Source organism: Choloepus didactylus, chromosome 1 (assembly GCF_015220235.1).
Source record: "Choloepus didactylus isolate mChoDid1 chromosome 1, mChoDid1.pri, whole genome shotgun sequence".
NCBI classification, from domain to species: domain Eukaryota; kingdom Metazoa; phylum Chordata; class Mammalia; order Pilosa; family Megalonychidae; genus Choloepus; species Choloepus didactylus.
In genome coordinates this window covers 89,281,805-89,308,854 of record NC_051307.1, presented here as the reverse complement: position 1 = coordinate 89,308,854, position 27,050 = coordinate 89,281,805, and the positions used below count along the sequence as shown (strand labels likewise).

At 38.9% G+C, this 27,050-nt stretch overlaps 1 pseudogene; it reads right to left on the bottom strand.

Moving 5' to 3' along the window:
* The window catches only part of LOC119518168, a 36,864-nt pseudogene extending 10,242 nt beyond the window's left edge, over window positions 1-26,622 (bottom strand).
* Between the last annotated feature and the right edge of the window lie 428 nt (window positions 26,623-27,050).

Genomic DNA, 27,050 nt, shown 5'->3' with positions numbered 1-27,050 from the left:
CTTAACTATTATTAATCTATGGGCAAATATATTTACAAACAACTTCATGCAGTATTTCTGGAGATTTCTGGGAATCACTATAGGAAGACTACACTTCTATCCCAAATGCCTGAGAATAGGTAAGAACATAGAAAACAAAATTATTTTTGATATCTGTAATGGTTAGCTTCATGTATCAACATTGCTATGTGATGGTGCCCAGGTGTCTGGTCAAGCATGCACTGGCCTAACCATTACTGCAAGGACATTTGTGGCTGGTTAATAAACCAGAAGTCTAGGTTTATTAAATCATCAGTCAATTGGCTGCAGCTGTGACTGATTACACTCAATGAAGGGCATGTCTTCCACAATGAGAGAATGCAATCAGCTTGATTTAATCCAATCAGTGAAAGACTTTTAAGTGAAACAGATAGAGAACCTTCACTTCTTCTTTGGCTAACCAGCAAAGCATTTCCTGAGGAGTTCATTGAAGTTGCCAGTTCGTTCCTGAGGAGTTCATCGAACATCTTCATTGGAGTTGCCAGTTTGCTGCCTGCCCTACGGAATTTGGACTCGTGCATCCCCACAGTTTCGTAAGACACTTTTATAAAATCTTATATTTATAGATTTCTCTTGTTGATTCTGTTTCCCTAGAGAACCCTAACTAATACAATATCTTTTAAAGTACTAATGTTAGTAAGTTGTAGCAATTGTCTGCTAGCCCTTAAAGTCAAATAATAATAAGGTAATAATTATTGCTGCTACTAGTTTTGAGGCTTTCTATGTACTAAACACCATGTAAAACACTTCAAATACATTCTCTCTATTCATTCTCTCAACTCAGAGAGGTGTTATTACCATGCTCGTGAGAAACGGAAATTCAGAGAGATAATATCATCCAAATTTTAAATGGCAAAACTGAGATTTAAGCCCAGGTGTACCTTTCTTCTTTATACTCTTTTATATTGCTTACATTTTTTGCTATGAATAGGCATGAATTATATAAAATCAATGGAACAATTTCAAAATAGATGTTGGTATTCATAGAAGGCCAACAAGCTAAGAAGCACTTTTTAAGGAATACCTCCTTAACAAGGCAGGTGAACCACAGATCACACCAGCAGCGAAGTGCCAGTCATGACCTTAGTAAATGTGCTTTGACTGCTTCTCCACTGCTAAACAAGATACTTCCCTCAGAGACTTGTATAGACTGGCTGTATTCCATCCAAATAACAAAGTTCTTGAGGTCTCTCTTATCCCATCTTTTCCCTATAGATAAAGCCATGACTTAGCTCTCATATAGTCATGTTCAAATGTCTAGGCCCATCTTTATAACAATAACTCCTCTCTATTTCTTTATAAGAATTTATTTATTATTGATTATAGATCATTTGTCTTTTGATAAACTGCCCAGGAAGGAATGTATGAGTTGTCAGTGTTACCTCATACTTAAGCCATGTGACAAACCCCCATCAGCAACCGACTCTTATGACAGGAAAGTAGAAAACACTTTATTTATAGACCTACAAAGACATCTGATTGTACTTGAGTTCACTTCCTGGAATGAACAGAAGAGATTTGTAACCATAGCTGACTCCTTTTATCATCATGGGATGTACCACAAAGTTAACTTCTTGTATGGTTTTCAACCATGTGCTGCTACTAAATTTGAACACTTCTGAAAGGATTAATTCAGCAAATATAGGAAACATCACATTTCCTGTTCCAATCATGGGAAAGAAAATTGATGAGAAAGACAGTTTTTCCTTAGTCACCAAATATATCTTGATTATATTTGCCATGATCTGAAATGCATAAAGTACATTTACAAAAATTAGGACTCCAGCTGGTGGAAAGCAACTCTGACTTGGACCTCTCTGCTGTTGTTGGCTATGTTTGGGCCAGGAGAGTCAGAAAGGGAAAACAAGAAGAGGGGAAGAGTTGTGTTTTCTTTTTAAATCATATTTTTTTATTGTAGAATATTACATATATATGTAGAAATGATAACTTTCCAAGTGCAATTTAGCAAGTAGTTAGCAAATTTCAAATAATAATATAGGTTACAGTTCCACAGTTTCAGTTATTTCCTTATTATGAAATATAACATATATACAAAAAGATAATATGTTTCAAAATATGATTTAACAAGTAGATATAGAGGAAATTTCCAAAGTTCTTATGATTATAGTACCGTAGTTTCAGTTATTTTCTTATTGTGATATATAACATATATATAAAAAGGTGATCACTTTCAAATTACAATCTAACAAGTAGCTATAGAACAAATTTCAAAGGATGCTATGGGTTACAGTTGGGAGAGTTTTGAAGGACTTTAAAACTCAGTCAGGAAGAGAGGGATCAACAATACAGGAATGGTTACAAAAACTGGTACCTCAATGCAATTAAAAGTGATGTTGATGAAGCATTAGTAACAACTCTAGAGAATGTTTATTTTACATTTTAAAAAGCAGGATTAAAAATAATGTTTAGAAGAGAACCTGAACTAAGAAATAAGTATGCATGAAATTGAAGGAAATAGCGTAAATATTGAACACTTCTGAAAGGATTAAGTCAGCAAAAATAGCTTTGGGAAACCTCAAATTTCCTTTCTTTACATGCTGAGGAGACCCTGTTCCATTATCCCAGCCTGGAGTCTCGACATGAAGCACAGCTCTGCAGTCCTGATTACAATCACTTGTGATAAATATGCTTCCCACTTCCTCCTTTCTTCCCCGCCCAGTGGCATTTAACTCTTTCTGGGGCATTGAACCAGGTTTCTGCAAAAAAGCCTGAGAAAGTGATTCTCCTCCAAGCTAAAGATTCACAGGAACAGTATTGACAGTGACATTGGCCTTAATGAAAAGCACAATAATTTGTTACAGATCAAATCAATAAATAATTATTGAGCACCTATGGCTTGCTAAGTATTGTGGTATAAGGCACAAGATATGTTTTGCCTATCACATTGATATGCCAGCCTATCATACCGACATATCAAGGAGCCTACAATCTGTTGTTAGTACTCTGATGCTATAATGAAGTGACCCAAAAAACTTAGAAATTAAGGAAAAAATTAGCCACTACTATCAAATCAACACCTAATGAGTAAGAGTAAAGCTATGAAAATGACAGAAACAGAGATCAGAGACAGAGACAAATATTACTTGTTATAGAACTTCAAAAAAGGTAGGAATCGTTTAGACTGGACTGGTTACTGAAGGCTTTACAAATGGGATAAGGATGTGAGATAGACCTTGAAGACTAGATATAATTGGGACAGGTAGAAAGAAGACAGCAAGGCATTCTAAGTGGGTAGAATATCTAAGGAAACGTAGAATTGAGAAGGATCAGAGAACAGTCCAATTTAGCTAAAGCAGATGTCCAGCAGTGAGAGGCAGGTCTGGAAAGAGATTTGGGACCAAGTGATGAAAGACTTTGAAAACCACACCTTTTTGTACTTTTCCTTCTAGGCAGTAGGGAGCCACTAAAGATTTTTGTGCAGGGAGTGCCTGATAAAACGATGTTTTGGGAATATGCATCAAGCAGCAATGTAGAGAATAGATTGGAAGGTGATAGAGAATAAAGGCAAGGAAGGTAGGGCAGTGCTTTGGGGTGACTGGGGTGGAGATGGGGGCATGCTGAAATAAGGGCTGACTGTGGGAATGAAAAGGAAAGGGCATAGGCATGAGACATTTTGAAAGGAGGCTTGTCAGGGCTTGGAAACTAATTGGATAGGGAAAGGAATTCAGAGAAAAGTTAAAGGAGATTCCAAAGCTTATACAGCCCCATCCAGCAGTGAGAATAGGTACCTTGACATGAGTTGGCATGAGTTTTATAATCAACTTAGCAGACCATGTATAAAAAGACCTTGGTTTCCTCATCTATAAAATGGGGTTAAGCAAGCTTATCTCACTTAGATTATAGCATTAATCAAGTGAGGTTCAAGATAAAAGTGGCCTGTCATTCGTGGATAGTGATAAAGGCTATCATTATTTAGCCAAGCATGGTGCTAAGTGCTTTAAATGAATTATTGTATTTAAACCTCCCAGCAACCCGAATATCATCATCATCCATATTACAGAAAAGAACTCTTAGGCATAAGAAGGATATTGACCAAGACCATCAGGTGGTCAGTACTGGAGTGTTATTGCCTACTCCTAGAGTGGAAAAGAAACTTACTGTGCTTTTATGTGATCTGATTCTTTCCTGGTCTGATTACACTCACCAAGCAATCTCTCAATAGTCAGCTACAGAGCTGTTGCCGGTAACCATGGCACTTATCCTTCCCATTGCAAATTAAATAATTGGAATTCCAGTTTTATAAGTAAATCTCTATTGAGTTTGATTAGTGTAAGTCAGATCACCTTTGGGTAAAATGATAAAACTCAGCTTCTCAACCTTTAGATCTGAGTCTGAACCCTTGTGACAAAGGAGTCTATGGATTCCATCTACTTTATAGAACACGATGAAAGTAGCTAGCTGCCTCCCCTCTGCCATCTTATTAGCTGCAGCAAAAGCAAAAAACATTTCCAGGTGCTCATAATCTGTAAGAGTCTCTAAAATTTTCAGTAGAGTTCTCTTTCCATTAGTCTTAAATCTGTGCCACCTGAAGGTAAAAACCAATTGTCAAAATGCTGGGGACTGCAGAGTTGTGAAGAAACATCCAAAGTAGTGATTCTCAGCTCTAGCTACAGATTAGAATCTCATGCAATGCTTTAAAAAACTACTTATTTTTCAACCACATAATTGACCAATTAAAATCAGGACCACTGGGAGTAGGTTTGGTGTCCATATTTTTGAAAGCTCTCCTAATGATTCTGATGTGCAGCTGTGATGGAGTATCATGGACATCAATTACAGTTAGAATATGGGGCCTGCTTCTCCTGCTACTTGGCGTTCCAAGGAAAAGGAAGTGATAGGAGGGGAGGGACAGGCAGAAGCCAAGCTGAGCATTTCATATCTGCCCTGGTAATGTCTCTCTCCGTCCTCATTCTGCCTGTGTCTCTGAAAAGTGCTCAGGCAGAGGGGAGGGGATATGTTTGTAAAGGATGATTTTATAGCATGGTGAACTTTTGTCTTCCCATCAACATTGATTGGCATAAAAGAGAGGCAGAATTGGGTTGAAGGAGATCAAGATCAGTTAACTAGAAATTTTAAAAGATGTGTTTGCATAGCCTGGGTTGTGGTTAAACTTGGACCCTCCCACATGAGTGCCTGTGGAAGGATGTAGGTGGTGGTAAGTATATGCCTGCATGAGCCTTAGGTGAGTTTAACCTCTCTGGTTTATATGATCTTAATCTTTGACCCAAGCTGTCAAAACCAATTAATTAAACTCTTTAGTGTACATAGCACCACCTACCCAAAAACATACATATTCCCTTATCAACACAAGGCTCAGACCTTCTTTGCCTAGGATTGAGGAAATAAAGTTTCTGTTTGAAAGATAACCTTTGCAGCTGAACTGGGCTCTTAACTGTGGGGGGAAGAAACAATGAAGCATTACCAAGCAGCGCCTATCTGCAGACTTTCCTTATAGGTGTCCAAACAGAAAATAACTCTTAGATTTCACAGACTTCTCTAACTCAACTCATAACTCAATTCTGTGTTTCAAAAGTAGATAATGTATTATCACAACATTTGAGTAAGAACTGCATTTAATAACACAAATGCATCAACTGTATTTAACAGCCCAAATGCTCTTTTACTTATTCCCCCGAGAATCTTAGTGCAGTCTCCGTCCACACCTTTTGGCCTTAGGAATTTCTGACTAAGAACTTGCTCTAGTGTCAAAGCCTGTGTAGCAGAGAGGAAGTGCAGCTAAATTAAGCTACTCCACCACCCAGCCCTCATCTAATGATTGACAGGAGTTGCTGACAAAATATCCCACCTCCCTTCCCTACCTCCAGATGTCAACAATAGCATTAAGGATTAGACGACAAATTTGTGAGAGAGATAACTCTTCAAATTCTGCAAGTTTGAGGGGCTGGTATTAGTCCTAAGAATTCTAGAATTTTAAATGTAGAGTTATGCTAAATTAATGTCTGCTAAGTAAAGGTTATCAGTCTTAAAAGTTTATATTCTCACAAAATATCAACAAAAAAATTCCAGTGTATCAATTCATTGCTGTATTGAGTCAGATATTATTTCAGTAATAAACACAAACAGGATGGAGTTTTCCTAGTGTTAAGACCATTAACTTCTTCAAGCACTGTTGACACAATTGCCAAGAGATGGAAACAATCCCAGTCTCCTTCAGCAGAAGACTGGATGAACAAAATGTGATTTATACATATGATAGAATACTATGTGGCAGTAAGAAGGAACGAGGTCCTGAAACATGTAGCAACATGGATGAACCTTGAAGATGTAATGCTAAGTGAAATAAGCCAGGCACAAAAGGAGAGATATTGTATGTTACCATGTCTATGAACTCCGTGAACAATGTAAAATCAATGTCTTATGATGTAGAATATTGGGGACCTAGTGACAGATAGATGCTAGTGAAGGGGAATGATAATCTAATGTGTTCAGATTTGTTAATGATGGTGCATTCAAAGGTATGGGAATGGATAGGGGTGATGATTGTTTGTTAATGGGATTATAAGTATCAGAGCTGTACTGAAGGCAAATAGGATTGAAAGTGGTTGTTTAAAGGCATATACCCCACAGATGAACACCACAAATATAGATAGGTGCTTGCATGATATGCATCTAAGGTATGACACTAGTACCAAGAATTCACAACTGAAAGGTATATGGGGAGAATCTACTATTGCATAATAAGGACTATAATTAATAGGAATACCATATTAGTACCACACAAATACTAGGGATAAATAATTAAGGACTGAAAAGAGCTACAAGGTGTTTTGGGTCATGAAAATTGTTTGAAATGGAGAGTGATGAGGATTGTACAACTAATGTGAGACATGGATGAATGATCATGGACATAACATATGTTATGTGAACTTTGGAACCCCTTACTTTATAAGTCAAGCCCTCGATCTTGAGGCTTACTCTGTTGAAATTTATGGTTGTAAAGGGAAGGCTAAGCCCACCTATAATTATGCCTAGGAGTTACCTCCAGAGAACCTCTTTTGTTGCTCAAATGTGGACTTTCTCTCTCTGAGCCCAGCTCTGCAAATGAATTCACCACACACACACACACACACACACATATCCCGATGTGGGAGAGGAGCCCCCAGGTGAGTGAGTACCCTGACAACATGGGACACAGATTCCAAGAATGAGCCTGAAGCTAGCATCGAGGTGTTGAAAAAGCCTTTTTGACCAAAAGGGGAAAAGAAAGGCAACAAAATAAGGTTTCAGTGGCTAACAGAATTCAAATAGAGTCAAAAGTCTATCCTGGAGGTTACTCCTATGCAAGCTTCACCTAGATATGCCAAATGACCACAGTATGATAAACCTAAGTCAACAGTAGTCCCAAAAACCCTAAAGAATACCCAGATCCCTATCTGAGTCTCTATGAAAGTTTCACCGCTAAGTTGATTCTTCAGAAACTCCTATGAAACCTAAGTCCCCAAACCCAGAGGCAATAGCCTCTTCAAGAACATCAACCAGATGTGTCCCCTTTTCTCATAAAGTTGACACCCCTTTCCAACATGAACAAGTTAGGGTGGTCACTGCCTAGACATCCAAGTGATTGAACTAGAGGAAGGGGTAGCAACAGACAAGATGGAATTTAACAAAGGATTATGGATACTGAATCTCTATATAATTTTATTTTTTCTTAGTTGCTAGGGTATCAGAATAGTTAGAAGGAAAGAATTGAAATGATGGAACTGTAACCCATAGCATCCTTTGAAATTTGCTGTGTAACTACTTGTTAAATTATCCTTGGAAAGTTATTACTTCTATGTATATATATTATATTCTACAATAAAAATATGATTAAAAAAGCACTATTGAAAAATAATCTCTTTTTCTATGTATACAGTCTCCCAATGTTAGGTTTTCCTGCTTCACTGGCTTCCATCTGAAGCTATGTGAGGAAGAGCCTAAATTCTGCTTCTCTCCTCTGGACATTGCTCTCTTTCTCCCCACCCACCCTGTCTTCTATCTCCACGTAGAGTTTCAGGGACACTTTTGGTCTCACCAACTCTTTCTAAGGACCACATTTGGGAGGGGATATGCTGTTGAGATATAACTATTTTTAAAAGTTATTTCTTGGCCATATTATCCAAAATATAAGCTACTTTATGGCATGGTGAGTTCTTTGGGAGATTGATAATGCCCTTAAAATGGTTCATTCAATTTTTCAAATGCTTATTGTACTCTGAAGCACTGGACCTGGGTTATGAGAGAAAGAGAAGATTCAAGATGAATCCCATGTTTTGGCAGCAACTGGAAGCTGTTATCAACTGAGATGGGAAAGCCCATGCATAGAGAAGGTTAGTGGGGCAGAGCATGGAGGAATGAGAAGCTTTGTTCTGGGCATGTCATGTTAATTCCATATGCTTTTTTTTTAATTCATTTTTATTGAGATATATTCACATACCATGCAGTCATACAAAACAAAGCATACACTCAGTTGTTCACAGTACCATCACATTGTTGTGCATTCATCACCAAAATTAATTTTTGACATTTTCATTACCACACACTCAAAAATAATAATAATAAAAATTAAACTGAAAAAGAACAATTAAAGTAACAAAGAACACTGGGTGCCTTTTTTTTTTTTCTTCCCCCATTTTTCTGCTCATCCATCCATAAACTAGACAAAGGGGAGTGTGGTCCATATGGCTTTCCCAATCACATTGCCACCCCTCATAAGCTACATTTTTGTACAATCTTCTTCAAGATACATGGGTTCTGGATTGTAGTTTGATAGTTTCAGGTATTTACTGCTAGCTATTCCAATTCATTAGAACCTAAAAAGTGTTGTCTATATTGTGCGTAAGAGTGCCTACCAGAGTGACCTCTCAGCTCCTTTTGGAATCTCTCTGCCACTGAAGCTTATTTCATTTCCTTTCACATCTCCCTTTTGGTCAAGAAGATGTTCTCCATCCCATGATGCTGGGTCTAGATTCCTCCCCAGGAGTCATATTCCATGTTGCCAGGGAGAGAGAGAGAGGGCCACATCTGAGCAACAAAGAGGCATTCAGGAGGAGGCTCTTAGGCACAATTATAGGGAGACCTAGCCTCTCCTTTGCAGCAACAGTCTTCCCAAGGGCAAGTCCTGTGGTAGAGGGCTCAGCCCATCAAACCACCAGTCCCCTATGTCTGTGAGCACATCAGCAACCAATGAGGTGGGAAGCCCAACACCCCTGCATTCTCCACCAGCTCCTCAAGGAGGTGCTGCATATTTTATTCATTTTTTTAACTCTTTTTTTTTAAATCAACTATATGAAAAAAAATTTTTTAATACAATATAAAAAAATTTCAAACCATAACAAAGGAGTAAGAAAAAGATAACTAACCTAAGATAACTACTTTACTTCCAACACATTCCTACTCTGCCCCAAGAAAATAACCTAATATAGCAACATTTCTGTGAACTTGTTCCTACCATAACCATCAGAAATTAACAGACCATAGTCATTACTGGGCATTCCCAGAACGTTAAATTTACCCACGATAGCTTATCTGGTGTTATTGGGTTTTCATTTCCCCTTCCTTAATTGCTCGCTATCGCTAGTTCCGCTACATTCTACATTATAAACCATTTGATTTACATTTTTCAATGTTCACATTAGCAGTATCATGTAATATTTCTCTTTTTGTGCCTGGCTTATTTCACTCAGCATTATATCTTCAAGGTTCATCCATGTTGTCATATGTTTCACAACATCATTTCTTCTTACAGCCACGCAGTATTCCATCGTGTGTATATACCACATTTTATTTATCCACTCATCTGTTGAAGGACATTTGGGTTGTTTCCATCTCTTGTAATTGTGAATAATGCTGCTATGAACATTGCCTGCAGATATCTGTTCATGTCCCTGCTTTCAGATCTTCCAGGTGTATACCAAGAAGTGCAATCACTGGCTCGAAGGGTAACTCCAAATCTAGTTTTCTACGGAACAGCTAGACTGACTTCCAGAGTAGCTGAACCATTAGAGTCCCACCAAAAATGAATAAGAGTTCCAATTTCTCCACATCCCCTCCAGCATTTGTAGTTTCCTGTTTGTTTAATGGCAGCCATTCTAATTGGTGTGAGATGGTATCTCATTGTGGTCTTAATTTGCATCTCTCTAATAGCTAGTGAAGATGAACATTTTTTCATGTGTTTCTTGGCCATTTGTATTTCCTCTTCAGAGAACTGTCTTTTCATATCTTTTGCCCATTTTATAATTGGGCTGTCTGTACTATTGTCATTGAGTTGTAGGATTTCTTTATATGTGCAAGATATCAGTCTTTTGTCAGATACATGGTTTCCAAAAATTTTTTCCCATTGAGTTGGCTGCCTCTTTACCTTTTTGAGAAATTCCTTTGAGGTGCAGAAACTTCTAAGCTTGAGGAGTTCCCATTTATCTATTTTTTCTTTTGTTGCTTGTGCTTTGGGTATAAAGTCTAGGAAGTGGCTGCCTAATACAAGGTCTTGAAGATGTTTTCCTACATTATCTTCTAGGAGTTTTATGGTGCTTTCTTTTATATTGAGATCTTTGGTCCATTTTGAGTTAATTTTTGTGTAGGATGGGAGGTAGGGGTCCTCTTTCATTCTTTTACATATGGATATCCAACTCTCCCAGCCCCATTTGTTGAAAAGACCATTATGACTCAGTTCAGTGGCTTTGGGGGCCTTATCAAAGATCAGTCGGCCATAGATCTGGGGGTCTATCTCCGAATTCTCAATTCGATTCCATTCATCTATATGTCTATCTCTGTGCCAGTACCATGCTGTTTTGACAACTGTGGCTTTATAATAAGCTTCAAAGTCAGGGAGTGTAAGTCCTCCCACTTCGTTTTTCTCTTTTAGAGTGTCTTTAGCAATTTGAGGCATCTTCCCTTTCCAAATGAATTTGATAACTAGCTTTTCCAAGTCTGCAAAGTAGGTTGTTGGAAGGTTGATTGGGATTGCATTGAATCTGTAGATGAGTTTGGGTAGAATTGACATCTTAATGACATTTAGCCTTCCTATCCATGAACATGGAATATTTTTCCATCTTTTAAGGTCCCCTTCTATTTCTTCTCGTAGAGTTATGTAGTTTTCTTTGTATAGGTCTTTTACATCTTTGGTTAAGTTTATTCCTAGGTACTTGATTTTTTTAGTTGCTATTGAAAATGGTATCTTTTTCTTGAGTTTCTCTTCAGTTTGTTCATTTCTAGCATATAGAAACATTACTGGCTTATGTGCATTAATCTTGTATCCCGCTACTTTGTTAAATTTGTTTATTAGCTCTAGTAGCTGTATCGTCGATTTCTCAGGGTTTTCCAGATATAAGATCATATCATCTGCAAACAATGACAGTTTTACTTCTTCTTTTCCAATTTGGATGCCTTTTATTTCTTTGTCTTGCCGGATTGCCCTGGCTAGCACTTCCAGCACCATGTTGAATAACAGTGGTGAGACAGTGGCCATCCTTATTGTGTTCCTGATCTTAGAGGGAAGGCTTTCAGTCTCTCACCATTGAGTACTATGCTGGCTGTGGGTTTTTCATATATGCTCTTTATCATATTGAAGAGGTTTCCTTCAATTCCTACCTTTTGAAGTGTTTTTATCAAAAACGGATGTTGGATTTTGTCAAATGCTTTTTCAGCATCTATTGAGATGATCAATTGATTTTTCCCTTTCGAATTTTTAATGTGTTGTAATACATTGATTGATTTTCTTATGTTGAACCATCCTTGCATGCCTGGAATGAACCCCACTTGGTCATGGTGTATGATTTTTTTTAATGTGTCTTTGGATTCAATTTGCAAGTATTTTGTTGAGGATTTTTGCATCTATATTCATTAGGGAGATTGGCCGGTAGTTTTCCTTTTTTGTAGCATCTTTGCCTGGTTTTGGTATTAGATTGATGTTAGCTTCATAAAATGAGTTAGGTAGTGTTCCATTTTTTTCAATGTTTTGAAAGAGTTTGAGTAAGATTGGTGTCAGTTCTTTCTGGAAAGTTTGGTAGAATTCCCCTGTGAAGCCATCTGGCCCTGGGCATTTATTTGTGGGAAGATTTTTGATGACTGATTGGATCTCTTTGCTTGTGATGGGTTGATTGAGGTCTTCTGTTTCTTCTCTGGTCAGTCTACGTTGTTCATATGTTTCCAGGAAATTGTCCATTTCCTCTACATTATCCAGTTTGTTGCCATACAGTTGTTCATAGTATCCTCTTACAATTTTTTAAATTTCTTCAGGATCTGCAGTTATGTCAACTTTTTCATTCATTATTTTGTTTATATGGGTCTTCTCTCTTTTTGATTTTGTCAGTCTAGCTAGGGGCTTGTCAATCTTGTTGATCTTCTCAAAGAACCAACTTTTGGTGATATTCATCCTCTCTATTGTTTTTTTTGTTCTCTATGTCATTTATTTCTGCTTTAATCCTTGTTATTTCTTTTCTTCTACTTGGTTTAGGATTGGTTTGCTTTTCATTTTCTAGCTTCTTCAGTTGATCCATTAGTTCTTTGACTTTGGCTCTTTCTTCCTTTTTAATATATGCATTTAGTGCTAAAAATTTCCCCCTCAGTACCGCTTTTGCTGCATCCCATAGGTTTTGGTATGTTGTGTTCTCATTTTCATTTGTCTCTATATATTTAGCAATTTCTCTTGCTATTTCTTCTTTAACCCACTGATTGTTTAGGAGTGTGTTGTTTAACCTCCAGGTATTTGTGAATTTTCTAAGTCTCTGATGGTTATTGACTTCTAATTGTATTCCATTGTGGTCAGAGAATGTGCTTTGAATAATTTCAATCTTTTGAAATTTATTGAGGCTTGTTTCATGTCCCAGCATATGATCTATTCTGGAGAAAGTTCCGTGAGCACTAGAAAAGTATGTGTATCCTGGTGATTTGGGATGTAATGTTCTGTATATGTCTGTTAAATCTAATTCATTTATCAGATTGTTTAGGTTTTCAATTTCCTTATTGGTCTTCTGTCTGGTTGATCTGTCTATAGGAGAGAGTGATGTGTTGAAGTCTCCCACAATTATTGTGGAAACATCAATTGCTTCCTTTAGTTTTGCCAGTGTTTCTCTCATGTATTTTGTGGCACCTTGATTGGGTGCATAAACATTTATGATTGTTATTTCTTCTTGTTGAATTGCCCCTCTTATTAGTATGTAGTGCCCTTCTTTGTCTCTCAAAACATCCCTGCATTTAAAGTCTATTTTATCTGAGATTAATATTGCTACACCTGCTTTCTTCTGGCTGTAGCTTGCATGAAATATTTTTTTCCATCCTTTCACTTTCAATTTCTTTGTGTCCCTGTATCTAAGATGAGTCTCTTATATGCAACATATTGATGGTTCATTTTTTTTAATCCATTCTGCGAATCTATATCTTTTAATTGGGGAGTTTAATCCATTTACATTCAACGTTACAACTGTGAAGGCAGTTCTTGAATCAGCCATCTTATCCTTTGATTTATGTTTGTCATATATACTTTTCCCCTCTCTCTATTAATATCCTTTATTGTACCCATAACGAATCTCATTAGTACTGAACCTTTCTCCAAGTCTCTCTGTCCTTTCTTTGTTTCTCTGTGTGTAGGGCTCCCTTGAGTATCTCCAGTAGGGCAGGTCTCTTGTTAGCAAATTCTCTCAGCATTTGTTTGTCTGTGAAAAATTTAAGCTCTCCCTCAAATTTGAAGGAGAGCTTTGCTGGATAAAGTATTCTTGGTTGGAAATTTTTCTCACTCAGAATTTTAAAAATGTCGTGCCACTGCCTTCTCGCCTCCATGGTGGCTGCTGAGTAGTCACTACTTAGTCTTATGCTGTTTCCTTTGTATGTGGTGAATTGCTTTTCTCTTGGTGCTTTCAGAACTTGCTCCTTCTCTTCCATGTTTGACAGTGTGATCAGAATATGTCTCGCAGTGGGTTTATTTGGATTTATTCTATTTGGAGTTCACTGGGCATTTATGATTTGTGTATTTATATTGTTTAGAAGATTTGGGAAGTTATCCCCAACAATTTCTTTGAATACTCTTCCTAGACCTTGACCCTTTTCTTCTCCTTCTGGAACACCAATGAGTCTTATATTTGGATGTTTTATATTATCTATCGTATCCCTGAGGTCTGTTTCAGTTTTTTCAATTTTTTTCCCCATTCTTTCTTTTATACTTTCATTTTCCATTCTGTCATCTTCCAGGTCACTGATTCGTTGTTCAACTTCCTCTAGTCTTGTACTATGAGTGTCCAGAATCTTTTTAATTTGGTCAACAGTTTCTTTAATTTCCATAAGATCATCTATTTTTTTATTTACTCTTGCAATGTCTTCTTTATGCTCTTCTAGGGTCTTCTTGATATCCTTTGTCTCCCGTACTATGGTCTCACTGTTCATCTTTAGTTCTTTGAGTAGCTGCTCTAGGTGCTGTGTCTCTTCTGGTCTTTTGATTTGGGTGCTTGGGCTTGGTTTATCCATATCGTCTGGTTTTTTCATATGCTTTATAATTTTCTGTTGTTTTTGTCCTCGTGGCATTTGCTGAACTTGATAGGGTTCTTTTAGGATTTGTAGACCAATTGAAGTCCTTATCTCTAATTTATCAGATCTACAGCTTTGTGGAGTACACTTTCTCTACCTAACCAGCAGATGGCGTCCATGAGCCACCTGTTCTCCACAAGCCAGTTCTTCCCTGCTTTGCCTTTATGGTGAGTGGGGGAGTGAGTCTTGTGGGGTCCAATTGGTGTACCAAGCTTGCGTGTGTAGTTGGTGTTGCCCACCCTGTATATGGGGCTTGTTTCTGGGTAGTCAGTGACGATGGGTGGCTCTAACAATCAAATCTCCCTGGTGATCCTGGAGTTTTAAAGTTGCTGCAATAGTCTAATCCTTCAGTTCAGTCCTGCCACAGTTTGTCTCTGCCACTGACCCACAAGTCCTTGGTATTGGCGTATGGCTCCTGAGAGTTGCGAGTGGGCCCCTCTTCCAGGCCGTGCACCCCCTGATCCTCTGTTGAGGGATGACTGTGCTATGTCACAGGTGAGAGCCTTCCCCCCAGGGCAGTTATGGGCTGCTGGGCTGTGTTGGGAGGCTCCCAGTCTGCTGAAATGATGGCTGAATGGGGCTTTGTTAATTCACACTGCTCCACCTTCCCAGCTCTGGGACAATCAGCTGAGGTTTCAGGGAAGGCTAATGTCCACACCCAGTTTTGTGGTGTGTGCTTGTTATTTGAAGCATTTATGTCACACTGGGTTGTCTGGGGCAGCTCTGGGCTATGGGGCTGGTGATGGGCAGGAGTGTTTCCTGTCCACCAGGATGATGGCTGTGAGCGGACACCCCCCTTTTCTTGGGAAGTTGTGGTGTTTAGTGAATTTTCTCAGCCACTGGATTATTGCCTTTTGTCTCAGGGCTCTCTTAGTTCTGCTCTTGTCTTGACCTGCCAAAATTGCAAGTCTTTGAGGCTTTCTGTATTGGGCTTCTTAGAGTAATTGTTTTAGAAAAAGAAAAAAGGATTTTAAAAAAAAGGGCCCTCCTAACAGATCTAATGGATTATTGAAATGCTAAGAGACAAGGCAATTAGGGCCATTAAGGAAAGGTCCACAGGGCAGAGAGATCAGCTTTTCTTCGGGATTTGCATATGAGCCTCAGGGCCTGAGCTCTGCCTTTCCCCTTTCTATGTTCACCAGAACTCCAAAAATCCTCCACTTTTATTTTGGAGTTTTTCGTGCTGTTTTTTTCTATGCATGTCTCCTCTCTGCTGGGCTGGCTGCTCTCAGATTCTCTGGTGTCTGGTCTCAGTCTATCTATGGTTGGAGTTTGGATCAGTAGAATGAGTTTCCGATAAGGGCTGCCACTGAAGTTCTCCCTTCTCCTTCCCGGAGCTGACAGCCCCTCCTCCCACGGGACTGAGCCTGGCAGGGAGGGGCGCGGGTCCCCTGGCTGCAAAAACTTACAGATTTCGCTGATCTCAGCAGTTCCACGTTTTCATGAGTGTTGTATGAAGTATGCCCAAAGTCAGATTGCTCTGTGGTGTCCAGTCCATGCAGTTCCTGGCTTTCTACCTACTTCCCTGGAGGAGTAACTAAAACATACAGCTCACTAGTCCACCATCTTGCGCCGCCTATATCCTCCATATGCTTGTAAACAACCAAGTGAAGAAGCCTAATAGGCAGTAGTCATTGGCATTGGAATTCAGGAGATAGTCTGGGCTGGATATATAAATTGAGAGGTATGGGCACATAGATGGTATTTAAAGCCATTAGATCATATTAGATCTCCAAGGGACTGAGTGTAGACAAAGAGGAGCAAAAAACCAAAGATTGAGTGCAACATTAAGAGGTTGGAAGAAAGAGAATGAATAAGGAAAGAAGACTAGAATGAGAAACCACTGCAGTAGAACATAAAACCAAAGTGTGGTGTTCTAGCAGCAAGCAAAGAAAGTGTACAAGGAGGAGGGAGCAATCAATTGTATTAAATGCTGCTAAGAATTCAAGTAAATGAGGACTGAGAAATATGGAGGTCATTGGTGTCCTTGACAAGCAGTTTTGATGGAATAGTGAGAATGAAAGTTTGTCTGGAGTGAATTTAATAAAATATGAGGGAAAAATAAATGGGAATGAGTATAGATGAACTCAATTAAGAAATCTGTTGCAAAGGAAATCAAAGAAATGAAGCCATAGCTAACATGAGAACTGGGTAATAGGAAGATTTTTGTTGTGGTTTTTGTTTGCAGTTGTATGATTCCATTTATATGAAATGCCCAGAACACATAAATCCAGAGACAGAAAGTAGATTAGTGGTAACCAGAGACTTGGGGGAGGCGGGTGGCTGGGGCTTGGGAGTGACTGCTAGTGGGGCATGGGCTTTCTTTTGGAGTGATGAAAATTTCTAAAAATAGGTAGTGGTGATGGTTGCACAACTCTGTGAATATACTAAAAACACTGAATAATACACTTTAAAGGGGTAAATTTTATGGCTTATAAATTATATGTTAATAAAGCTGTTACCAAAAATGAATTGATCAATTAATTTCTAGAGAATATAAAGATAGGATATATGAGACCATGTAAAGAGAACTACTAAACTTTAATGGCCAAAAATAAAACTGGAGAAATAAATACATTACAAATAATAATGCTCTCCAAATTAAATTATAGATATAATAAATAAAACCTTTAACTCAATCCCAATTAAAATATCAATGTGGTAAATTATAAAATTTGACAAAAATTACAGTGAAATGTGGGACTTGGCATACTAACTTTAAAATCCATCTTTAAGTGAAAATTATACAACGAAATAGGTCTAGATTAAGAATAGATAATATGACAAGACATACAATTGAAATTCCAGAAATAATCAAAAAAAATTTAACATATGAAGTTGTAAGGGGAATAAGAGGGTGAAGAGATGAATCCCAATTTAATGAATATTGTTTGGAAAGCTGGTTCATTATTTTAAATATTATATATCAATTCATACCTCATAACCTATGCCTAAACCACAATAAACTTAACCCCGATGGGCTAAAATTTTTAACTTTAAACTCTTCAAAAATCATAGAATAAAAGTTTTGCTCTTCTTCATGTCCTTTATATCCTGTGCCATGCTCTTGTTGTTTGTCTTTAGTTCTTTGATTAATTGCTCCAAGTACTGTGTCTCCTCTGATCTTTTGATTTGGGTGTTTGGGCTTGGGTTATCCATATTGTCTGGTTTTTTCATATGCTTTAAAATTTTAATAATAAATTTTACAAGATAGAATATATTTTTAAAATGCAGGCTAAATTAAGACACTGGCGTACAGGGCACTCTCCTCAGCCAGGGAGCAGGAGCTACAGGTTATAACTTCCACGTGATAGATCAAAATGTTCTTCCATCAGATGATTCATAAAAGGCTGAATTCAACATGCCAATGGCTTTAGATCTATCAATGTTTAATGCCCTAGAATATATTACCAAAAAAAATTGAGCATATCAAGGATGGTTCAATATTAGAAAATCTATTAATAGAATTCAGCATATTAATAGGTCTAAGGAGAAAAACAATATGAATATCTCCATATGTTCTGGCCTGCAGGGGCTGGTCCAGCAGAGAGACCAAAGAAAACACCAGGAATGGAGCGAGACATAAACTTTATACAGGAACTTACTTACAGGAGTGAAGCAAGAAGTCAGTCAAACAGCTCTGATGGCAGCCAGTTCAGAGCTCAGTGTGAAAGCACTCCATGCTTAGGCAGGAATCAGCAAGGCCAGTTATAGAGGCCCAAGGCAAAGACATTCCAATGAGCACAAGGACATAGATACAGCACAGGGGCCCGTGTGAAATAGGGGAAAGATTAACTATCCTCAGAGTGTGCAGGTTATTATAGGTTACTTTGTAAATAATAGTAGACATGATAACACCTCAAGGATTCCAGAGAAGTTTACGGCACAGGCTAACATTCTATGCAGAGGAGTGTCTGGTGTCTAGCTTACATTGACCATCTGCACATTCCTTCCTCCTTAGGGAGGTTAGCGTAAGCATTAGCTGAATTAGGTCATGCAGGTGGCTATGTGCTTCTTGGGTTCCACAGTGTGTCAGGGAGATGCCTGGGCCCTGGGATCCCATGTTACTGGAGCTCCACTCTCACCAAGGAAGATGTTACTAGAGCTCTCTTCTAGGCTCACCATCTTATTGCAAGAAAGAATTCAAGGATGAGACAATGGGGTATAAGAAATATGAGAAAAGTTTATTGAATAAAAAAACAGCATGTGCTCAAGAGGTTAGCGCAGGTGTGCTCAAGAGAGAGACACACCACATGTGGTTTGGCACAAGGGCTTTTTATGAAATCAAACAAAGGGAGGTGGGGTTTGAGACACTGGTACACTTGGCACATTGTGGTTGGTGAGTAATCATTCAACTTAAGTAGTGTAAGTAGCCTATTGCAATTGGTTGTCTATCCATTCTTGTGATTGGTTAATAAACATGCAACCCAAGGATTGTAAGTAAGCTATTGCAATAGGCTGAATACACATTGAAACCAAGGATTGTGAATGGATTCTTATGATTTGTCCACGCCGTGTGGTTGAACAATGTATCTTACTTGCATCTTACTTTGTGTAAGCTTCTTGGGTTTCAGGAACTTGACTATTCTCTCCAGATGCCTCCCCCTCACTGCACCTAGTCCAAAGGTGCCTCAGAGTCTGCAAGATGTTTCTCCTACATCTAACCTGCCTCACCCATACCATAGATACTGAAAAAGCCTTTGGACAAAATTCAACACCTATTCCTAACAAAATCTCTTGAAAAAATAGAACTGGATATTTCCTTAACATAATAAAATATATATACCTCAGTCCTAAAGCCAACATTTTACTTGGTAGGAAAACTACATAGATATTCCCATTAAGGAAAGGAACAAGGCAAGTATGGTGAAAGCTATCATACTATTTGACATTGTTCTGAAGGTACTAGCCAATACAATTAGATTTGAGGGGGGAAAGTAAGAGTGTAAGAATAAATAAAGAGGAAATAATTTAAAAAAAGAACAAAAACAAATCTGAAAAAAAAAGAATTTGCAGATCAAATGATGTATAACTGGAAAGCTGCAGATTCAAAGATAAAAATCAAATTAATAAAAATATTCAGCTTCCAACAAGATATGAATTTAGCATACAGAAATTAATAGCTTTAGGACTTCTACTTCAGGGCAGTATGGAGTAACATATTTAGCATCTCACCTTAAACAGCAAATAAACTGGACAAAATATATGAAGCAATGGTTTTCAGACCTTTGACAACAGGCAGTACAGGACAGTGATCACTGGGACAGAAGAAACAAATGAAGGGAGCCCCTCCAGTTTACAGCCTTGAGAGGTTCCAAGCTATACTGCAGGACAGGGGATCCCAGGAAAAGCCTGGCAGCCTCGCTGAATTGAAGAGACAGATTTGGGACTTTCAAGGAAATAAAAATGACTAGAATTTGCAAGACAGGTCAGAGCACTGCAGAGGAAATAGCTGTACAAAGGACCTTAGATATCTACAGAGAGTCCTCCTTGAGTCTTTAGCTCTGAAAAGGCCAGGAAAAATTCCTATTCGTACGAGCTACAGTAGAAAATCTCATCATTCATCTGGTGTAGGATAGAGTAATCAGTGGGTTTTGCCCCAATGGTGGAAAAAATTAGCCGCAGACTAATTTTTTTAATGCAATTTTATTGAGATGTACTCACACACCATATAAACCATTTGCACCAGCTTAAATGTATTATGTTCCCCCAAAATGCCATTATCTTTGATGTAATCTTGTGTGGGCAGATATACTAGTGTTGATTAGATTGTAATTCTTTGAGTGTTTCCATGGAGATGCAACCCACCCAACTGTGATTGATGACTCTGATTGGATAGTTTCCATGGAGATGTGACCCCACCCATTCAGGGTGGGTCTGAATTAGTTCACTGGAGCACTATATAAGCTCAGACAGAAGGAGCAAGCTTGCTACAGCCAAGAGAGACACTTTCAAGAATGCACAGGAGCTGAGAAGAGAGGAGCTGCAGATGAGAGACAGTTTGAAGACGGCCATTGAAGGCAGACTTTTGCTCCAGAAAAACTAAGAGAGGAAAAATGCCCAAGAGCAACTAAGAGTGATGTCTTTGAGGAACTGCAGCCTAGAGAGGAACGTCCTGGGAGAAAGCCATTTTGAAACCATAACTCTGGAGCAGACTCCAGCCACGTGCCTTCCCAGCTAACAGAGGTTTTCCAGACACTATTGGCCATCCTCCAGTGAAGGTACTCAATTGTTGATGTGTTACCTTGGACACTTTATGGCTTTAAGACTATAACTTTGTAACCAAATAAACCCCCTTTATAAAAGCCAATCCATTTCGGTGTTTTGCATTCTGGCAGCATTAGCGAACTAGAACACCATCCAAAGAATACAATCAATGTATCATCATATAGTTGTGCATTCATCACCACAATTGTCAAGCATTTTCATTACTTTAAAATAAAGAAAAAAGAATAAAACTAAAAAAGAACACCCAAACCATCCCAAACCCCTTATCCCCCATCATATATATATATATATAAATAATTATTTTATTACTTATCTGCCCATACACTGGATAAAGGGAGTGTCAGTCACCAGGTTTTCATTATCACATGGTGTGGCAGCCCCTGGCCTGAACAAAACAGGCCTGCGGACCCTGATGTACAGCAGTCTGCGTGACCTAGGCAGCTAATGTTTAACCTGTCATCTTTGTAAGCCAGTAAAGAGAAAAAGGGTAAATTGTAACTCTACACAGGAAGTAAGCAGGAGGTGAAAACTCTTGGTCTCACGAAAGAGCAGGAATGCCAATCTAGTCTACCTGCTTCCTGGCCCCCAAGTGTTATCACTCTTGTGGTTATTTACAAAGCCCCATCCTATAATTCTCTCCTTCCTGCACCACCCCCATGTCACAGGATGCTCTCTCACCCTTAGGAATGTCTTTGTCTTTAAACCCTTATAACTGTTTGCTGTCCTCTTTCAAGTGCAGCCAACTTCCTTGTGAAAGCGGTATCTGCCCCGCGAGAAAAAAACCATTTGATTTCTGCCTCTCTGTGAGTAAGCCCCAAATAAATTCATCTTTCAGAAAATGCTTGGCCTCTTCTTTGGTCTTTTGACTGGCAAAGCCCCCTCGGGCTATGATACACGGTCACACAATAAAAGCTGTGTAGTCATATAATTATCATCAAGAATCAAGTCTACTGGATTACCATTCAAATGATTCAGGTATTTCCTTCTAGCTATTCTAATACACTAGAAACTAAAAAGGACTATCTTATAATGCACAAGAATAACCTCCAGATTGACCTCTCTACTCTATTTGAGATCTCTCAGCCACATTTTGCTTCATTTCTTTTCCCCCTTCTGGTCAAGATGGCATTCTCAATCCCATGATGCCAGGGCCAGTCTCGTTTGTCCCTGGAAGTCCTGCCCCTTGTTGCCAGGGAGATACATCCCTGGGAACATAGACTAATTTTTAATTTTAATCTGCCTAACAAAGATCAAAAGCTAGCCTTAAAAGGATCAAACTTTTCAAGTAATTTAGTGACCCAGGTAGAGTCTCAAGAATATTTTTTAAAGTACAAGAATATCTAGGACCCAATAAGGTAAAATTCACAATGCCTGGCATCCAAAATTACCAGGTATGCAAAGAAGAAAGATTATATGATGCATAATAATAAGAAAAATCAATCAATCCATTGAAATTGACCCAGAAATGGTGCAGAAGGTGGAGATCATTAGATAGGATTTTTTTTAAAGCAAGATCCACCTATTTGCTACCTAAAGGAAACCCAGTTTAAGTATAAAGACAGATCTAGATTAAATGTACAACAATGTAAAAATATATACCATGCAAACAATAATCAAAAGGAAGCTGGAGTAGCTATATTAATACCAAACAAAGTAGATTTCAGTGCAAAGACTATTACCAAGGGTAAAAATTGTCATTTCACTATGTTAAATAGATCAATTCATCAAGGGCAAATAACTCATAACATATATACACCTAATAACAGAACTTCAACAAACATGAACCCAAAATTGATAGAACTTCATGTAAAAATTGTAGCTGGAGATTTCAGCATCCTCTCTCAAGGATAGAAAAAACAGACATAAAATCAGTAAGGCTATTAGAAGACTTGAACAACACTATCAGCCTATTTGATGTGACTGACATTTATAGAACACTCCACCCATCAGCAGCACAATGTACTTTTGTTTTGAAATGCACGTGGAACATTTACCAAGATATACCATATTCTGGGCTATTAAAAATCTCAACAAATAAATTTAAAATTATTCAAAAATAAAAAGTACATTCTCAGATCACAATGGAATTAAATCAGAAAGCAACAGCAAATTGTCAATATGTGCGATTACATGGATGAATCTCAACTGCATTATGCTAAGTAAAAGAAGCGAGGCTCAAATGACTAAATACTGTATGTATCCACTTATATGACATTCTAGAGCTACAGGGACCAAAATCAGACCAGTGGTTGCCAGGGTCACAGCTTGAGTGAAAAGGATTGAATATTTTTGTGTGATGAAACTCTTATATCTTGATCCTGGGGGTAGTTACACAATTATATGCATTTGTCAAAACTCACAGAACTGTACACTAAAAAAAATGAAGTTGCTATATGTAAATTATAACTTAATTTTAAAAGTGAAGGGAAAAATAATTGGGAGATAAATGAGGAAACCTCATTTACATAGCAAGAGAAAAGATAAAATATTTAGAAACAAACTGAACAAGAAATGTTCTATAAACACTCTTAAAAGACACAAAATTAAGCATGTCTTGTTCCCTGTTAGAATGTCTCAACATCACCACGATGTCAGCTCTCCATAACTTAATTTACAAATTTAATGCAATCCCAATAAAAATTCCAGTAAGATTTTTTTATGACACTAGACAAGTTGATCCTAAAATTCATAAAGAAAAATAAACACACTGAGAAGGAAGTGCGCTGTAGGGGACTAGCTCTGACATTAAAACATACTACAAAAGCCTCCCGAATGAATAAACAGGTCAAAGAAATAGAACAGAAGTTCCAGAAATAGGCCCAACTACATATAAAAATCTAGCATATGACAAAGATGGTGTCACAAATCCCTGGGCTATGATAAGCTTTTAAATAAATGGTGTTGGGACAACAGGATACCCGTTTGGAAAAAGATTTTAAAAAATCCATTCCTCAAACCACACACAAGAATAAACTCCACATAGATTCAGAGATCTAACTATAAAAACTTAAGGCAATGCAAGTACCAGAAGAAAATATGGATGAATTCCTCTATAACGTGGGTATAAGGAAAAACTTATAAAATTTGACTAAAAAGTCCAGATGAAGTACATTAAAAAAGATTAGTGAAGTTTAACACTTAAAAATTAAAAGCAAAAAATTTTTGCATTGGAAAAAAAAAACACGATAAGCAAACAAATGACGAACTGGGAGGAAATAGTCATAGTTTATATCAAAGATAAAGAACAAAATTTATAAAAAACTTCTGAAATTTGAGGGCAAAATAAGGATAAAAAATTTTTCAGAAAAAGATGACCCGCGCGCTCTTTTTTCTTCTAGAACAGGCAGTTACAACTCAGGGTGGTAAGCGCCTCCGTAGAGGTGGGGTTCCAAGAGCCTTGGGGGTCAAGCAGCCCAGTCTCCCCCTCCTCACAACCCCACGACCCCTCCCCGCGCGTCTCACCGAACTAACGCGCGAAGAGCTCCAGGAAGCGGGGTTGCGGGGGTAGGGGTGTGTGTGTGACGTGGTGGGGGACTCGGGGTCTTTGGGCGGATCCCGCGCTCCCCTCCTCCCTATCTTTTGGGGCTCTGGAAGTACACCTGCAACGTGGTGAACAAGTGCAAGTTCTTCGCTGGTTCGGAACTCGAGAACTTTTAGATCAGCAGCACGAAGGAGCCGGGCACAGCCATCCTCAGCTCCGCTCGTTGGACCGGGACTACCCGTCCCTCCCCAACCCTGGGCTTGTGCCTTTTAGCTTCTTTCGCTTTCCTTTCTATTGAAAACCTCTTCTGCCGCAGTTTGCCCTCTTCGGGGATTAGGGCACCCTTTCGGGATAGATGTTGCTCTCTGACAAATCCTGAGTCAAAATTAAGGCTCTGCAATTAATTAGTTGTGTGAACTCAGCCAATTGCCGCTATACAATGGGCATAACCATAACTACTTCATGGTATTATCACAAGGATTAAATGGGATAAAGTCTGAAGAGTGCCTGGCAGATAAAATTAAACTCAATATTAGTTCCCCTTTCTGCTAAGAATCCCACTCCTATCCCACCGCATTTTCCCAATACACTCATCTTCGGAAAAAGATACTGGATCCTTTTCTGTTCCTCCCAAAACAGGGCTAGATTCAAGAGTCCTTTTTTCCTAAGTGGCCTGACAAGACATTTAATTCAACCAACATGCATTGAAGGCCCTTGATATGCCTGGCATAGTGTTAAGATTATAAAGATGAATTATAGATCTCTTCCTTCTGGGATGAGGACGGAAGGAAGGGAGAAGCAAGACACAGACTAATACATGCTTACTTGGTGTATCACAGTGTCCTGGCAGGATACAGATGGCATACTCAAAACGGATAATTGAAGGGAGTTTAGTAAAGGAATTACACAAATGCAGGCACAGTAAGGGATGGTGAAGCAGTCTCACCTCCCCTTACTACTCTGGGCTGAAGGGGCAAGGGAAGGGACCCATGCTGAACCCCGTAAGAGCTGCACCTATAGAAGAGTGCCATCAGGTGGGAGCCAAGGCTGCTTTGGGGAGGCAGCCAGGGGAAAGGCACCCCAATCGCTCTCTCCTGCTACTCTCCAATCTCTTGCTGATATCCCCCACTGCTGCAGTTTAGCAACCAATGGGCAGGGAGTGGAGTTGATGCAGTCCCTGGAGGTCAGCACAGGGCAGGGAGCAGGGTAGAGTGGATTTTGAGATCATGCCTGCTTTAAAGAGATACATATCAGTATTAGGAACCCCAAGAAATATTGATTCATTGTAATTTGGAGACAAGATGGGAAGTTTTCTACAGTGGTGGCATTGAGTGACTCTTTGAAGAATGACTAGGAGATTTCTGAGACAGGAAATGAGGTGGAGGGGCATTCCAGAAGGACAAGATTGGAGGAAGTTTTCTACAATAGTGGCATTTGAGTGAGCCCTTGAAGAATGAGTAGGAGGTTTCTGAGACAGGAAATGAGGTGGAGGGGCATTCCAGAGAGAGAGAGAGAACGCCCAGAGCAGAGGTCAGAAGAGCAAAAGTATACACTGTGCTTTGGAAAAGCTGGTAGGCTGGCGCGACTGGACCGCTGGAGCTTGGTGGGGAGGTAGGGATATGAGGTGGGCAAAGTAGAATTAGAAATACCTGATGACTGTGCTGTGGAGTTTGAACTTTCTAGGCCAGTGATTCTCAAAATGTCCCCAGACCAGCAGCTTCAGTGTCACCTGGGAACTCGTTAGAAATGCAAATTCTTGGGCCCAACCTCAGACCTACTGAGTCAGAAACGGTTGAGATCTTCAGGTAATTGAGAAGCACTGCCCTGGGTCTCAGGAAGCCACTGAAGACATGTCATCAGATGAGATCAGAGCTGATTTTTCAAGAAGTAGCTTGAAGTGGGAGGTGGAAGGGGGATGGGGTCAGGGAGAATTATTAGGAGTTATTTCAGTAGATCTGGTGAGAGAACCATGAGGATCCCAACTGAGCACAGATTTAAAGTGAAGAAGAGGCAGGACTGGTGACTTAATGGACGTGAGGATGCAGGAGAGGGAGAAACCAAAGGCTATGCTTTAAGGTACTACAAATGTAATAGATTTACATTGTTGTTTCTGCAAGAAATAATACTCAGTTTCCTCCTTTGTAAAATGAGGAGTTTAAACAAGATGATTTCTAGGGTCCTTTTCAGCTCGTATGCTGAGTAAATAAAGCTCTTGTGTCTTTTCAAGGTTGGTTATGAAGCAGTAGCCAAGGAGGTACCCGTAGCATTGCACTCCATGGCATCTTTACCTACCTCACTTCCCTTCTTCCCTTACCTTCATTGTCCTGGGCTTGCATCTCCCAAGCAAACTGCTAGCATCTTCATCTTTACCTCAGGCTCTGCATTTTAAAAGTCTCAGGACCCAATCAATAAAAAAGGAAATAGTGCCCAACTCCCATATAGAAATCAAAACAAAAATATTACTAGTCTCTAAGTTTAAGGAAGTCCAACAAGGGTCTAATTTTTCTCCTAATGACTACTTTGATGCTATTTTTTGGAAAACATCGAACATCTCAGTATTACCTTTTACTTTTTTGGAGAGGAGGGTGCCCCTGATTTTCTGGTGCTCAGTGAGTCAAGTAGGTAACTCAACAATGATGCCAGGGAGGTGAATCAGAAACTCTACAGGTGAGTAGAAGGCAAGTATAGCTTGATAGGGTATTACATATGCTTTCTCTAGAAGGAGAGAAGAGATGAGACCTGCAGACTATATTTATCTTTGTAG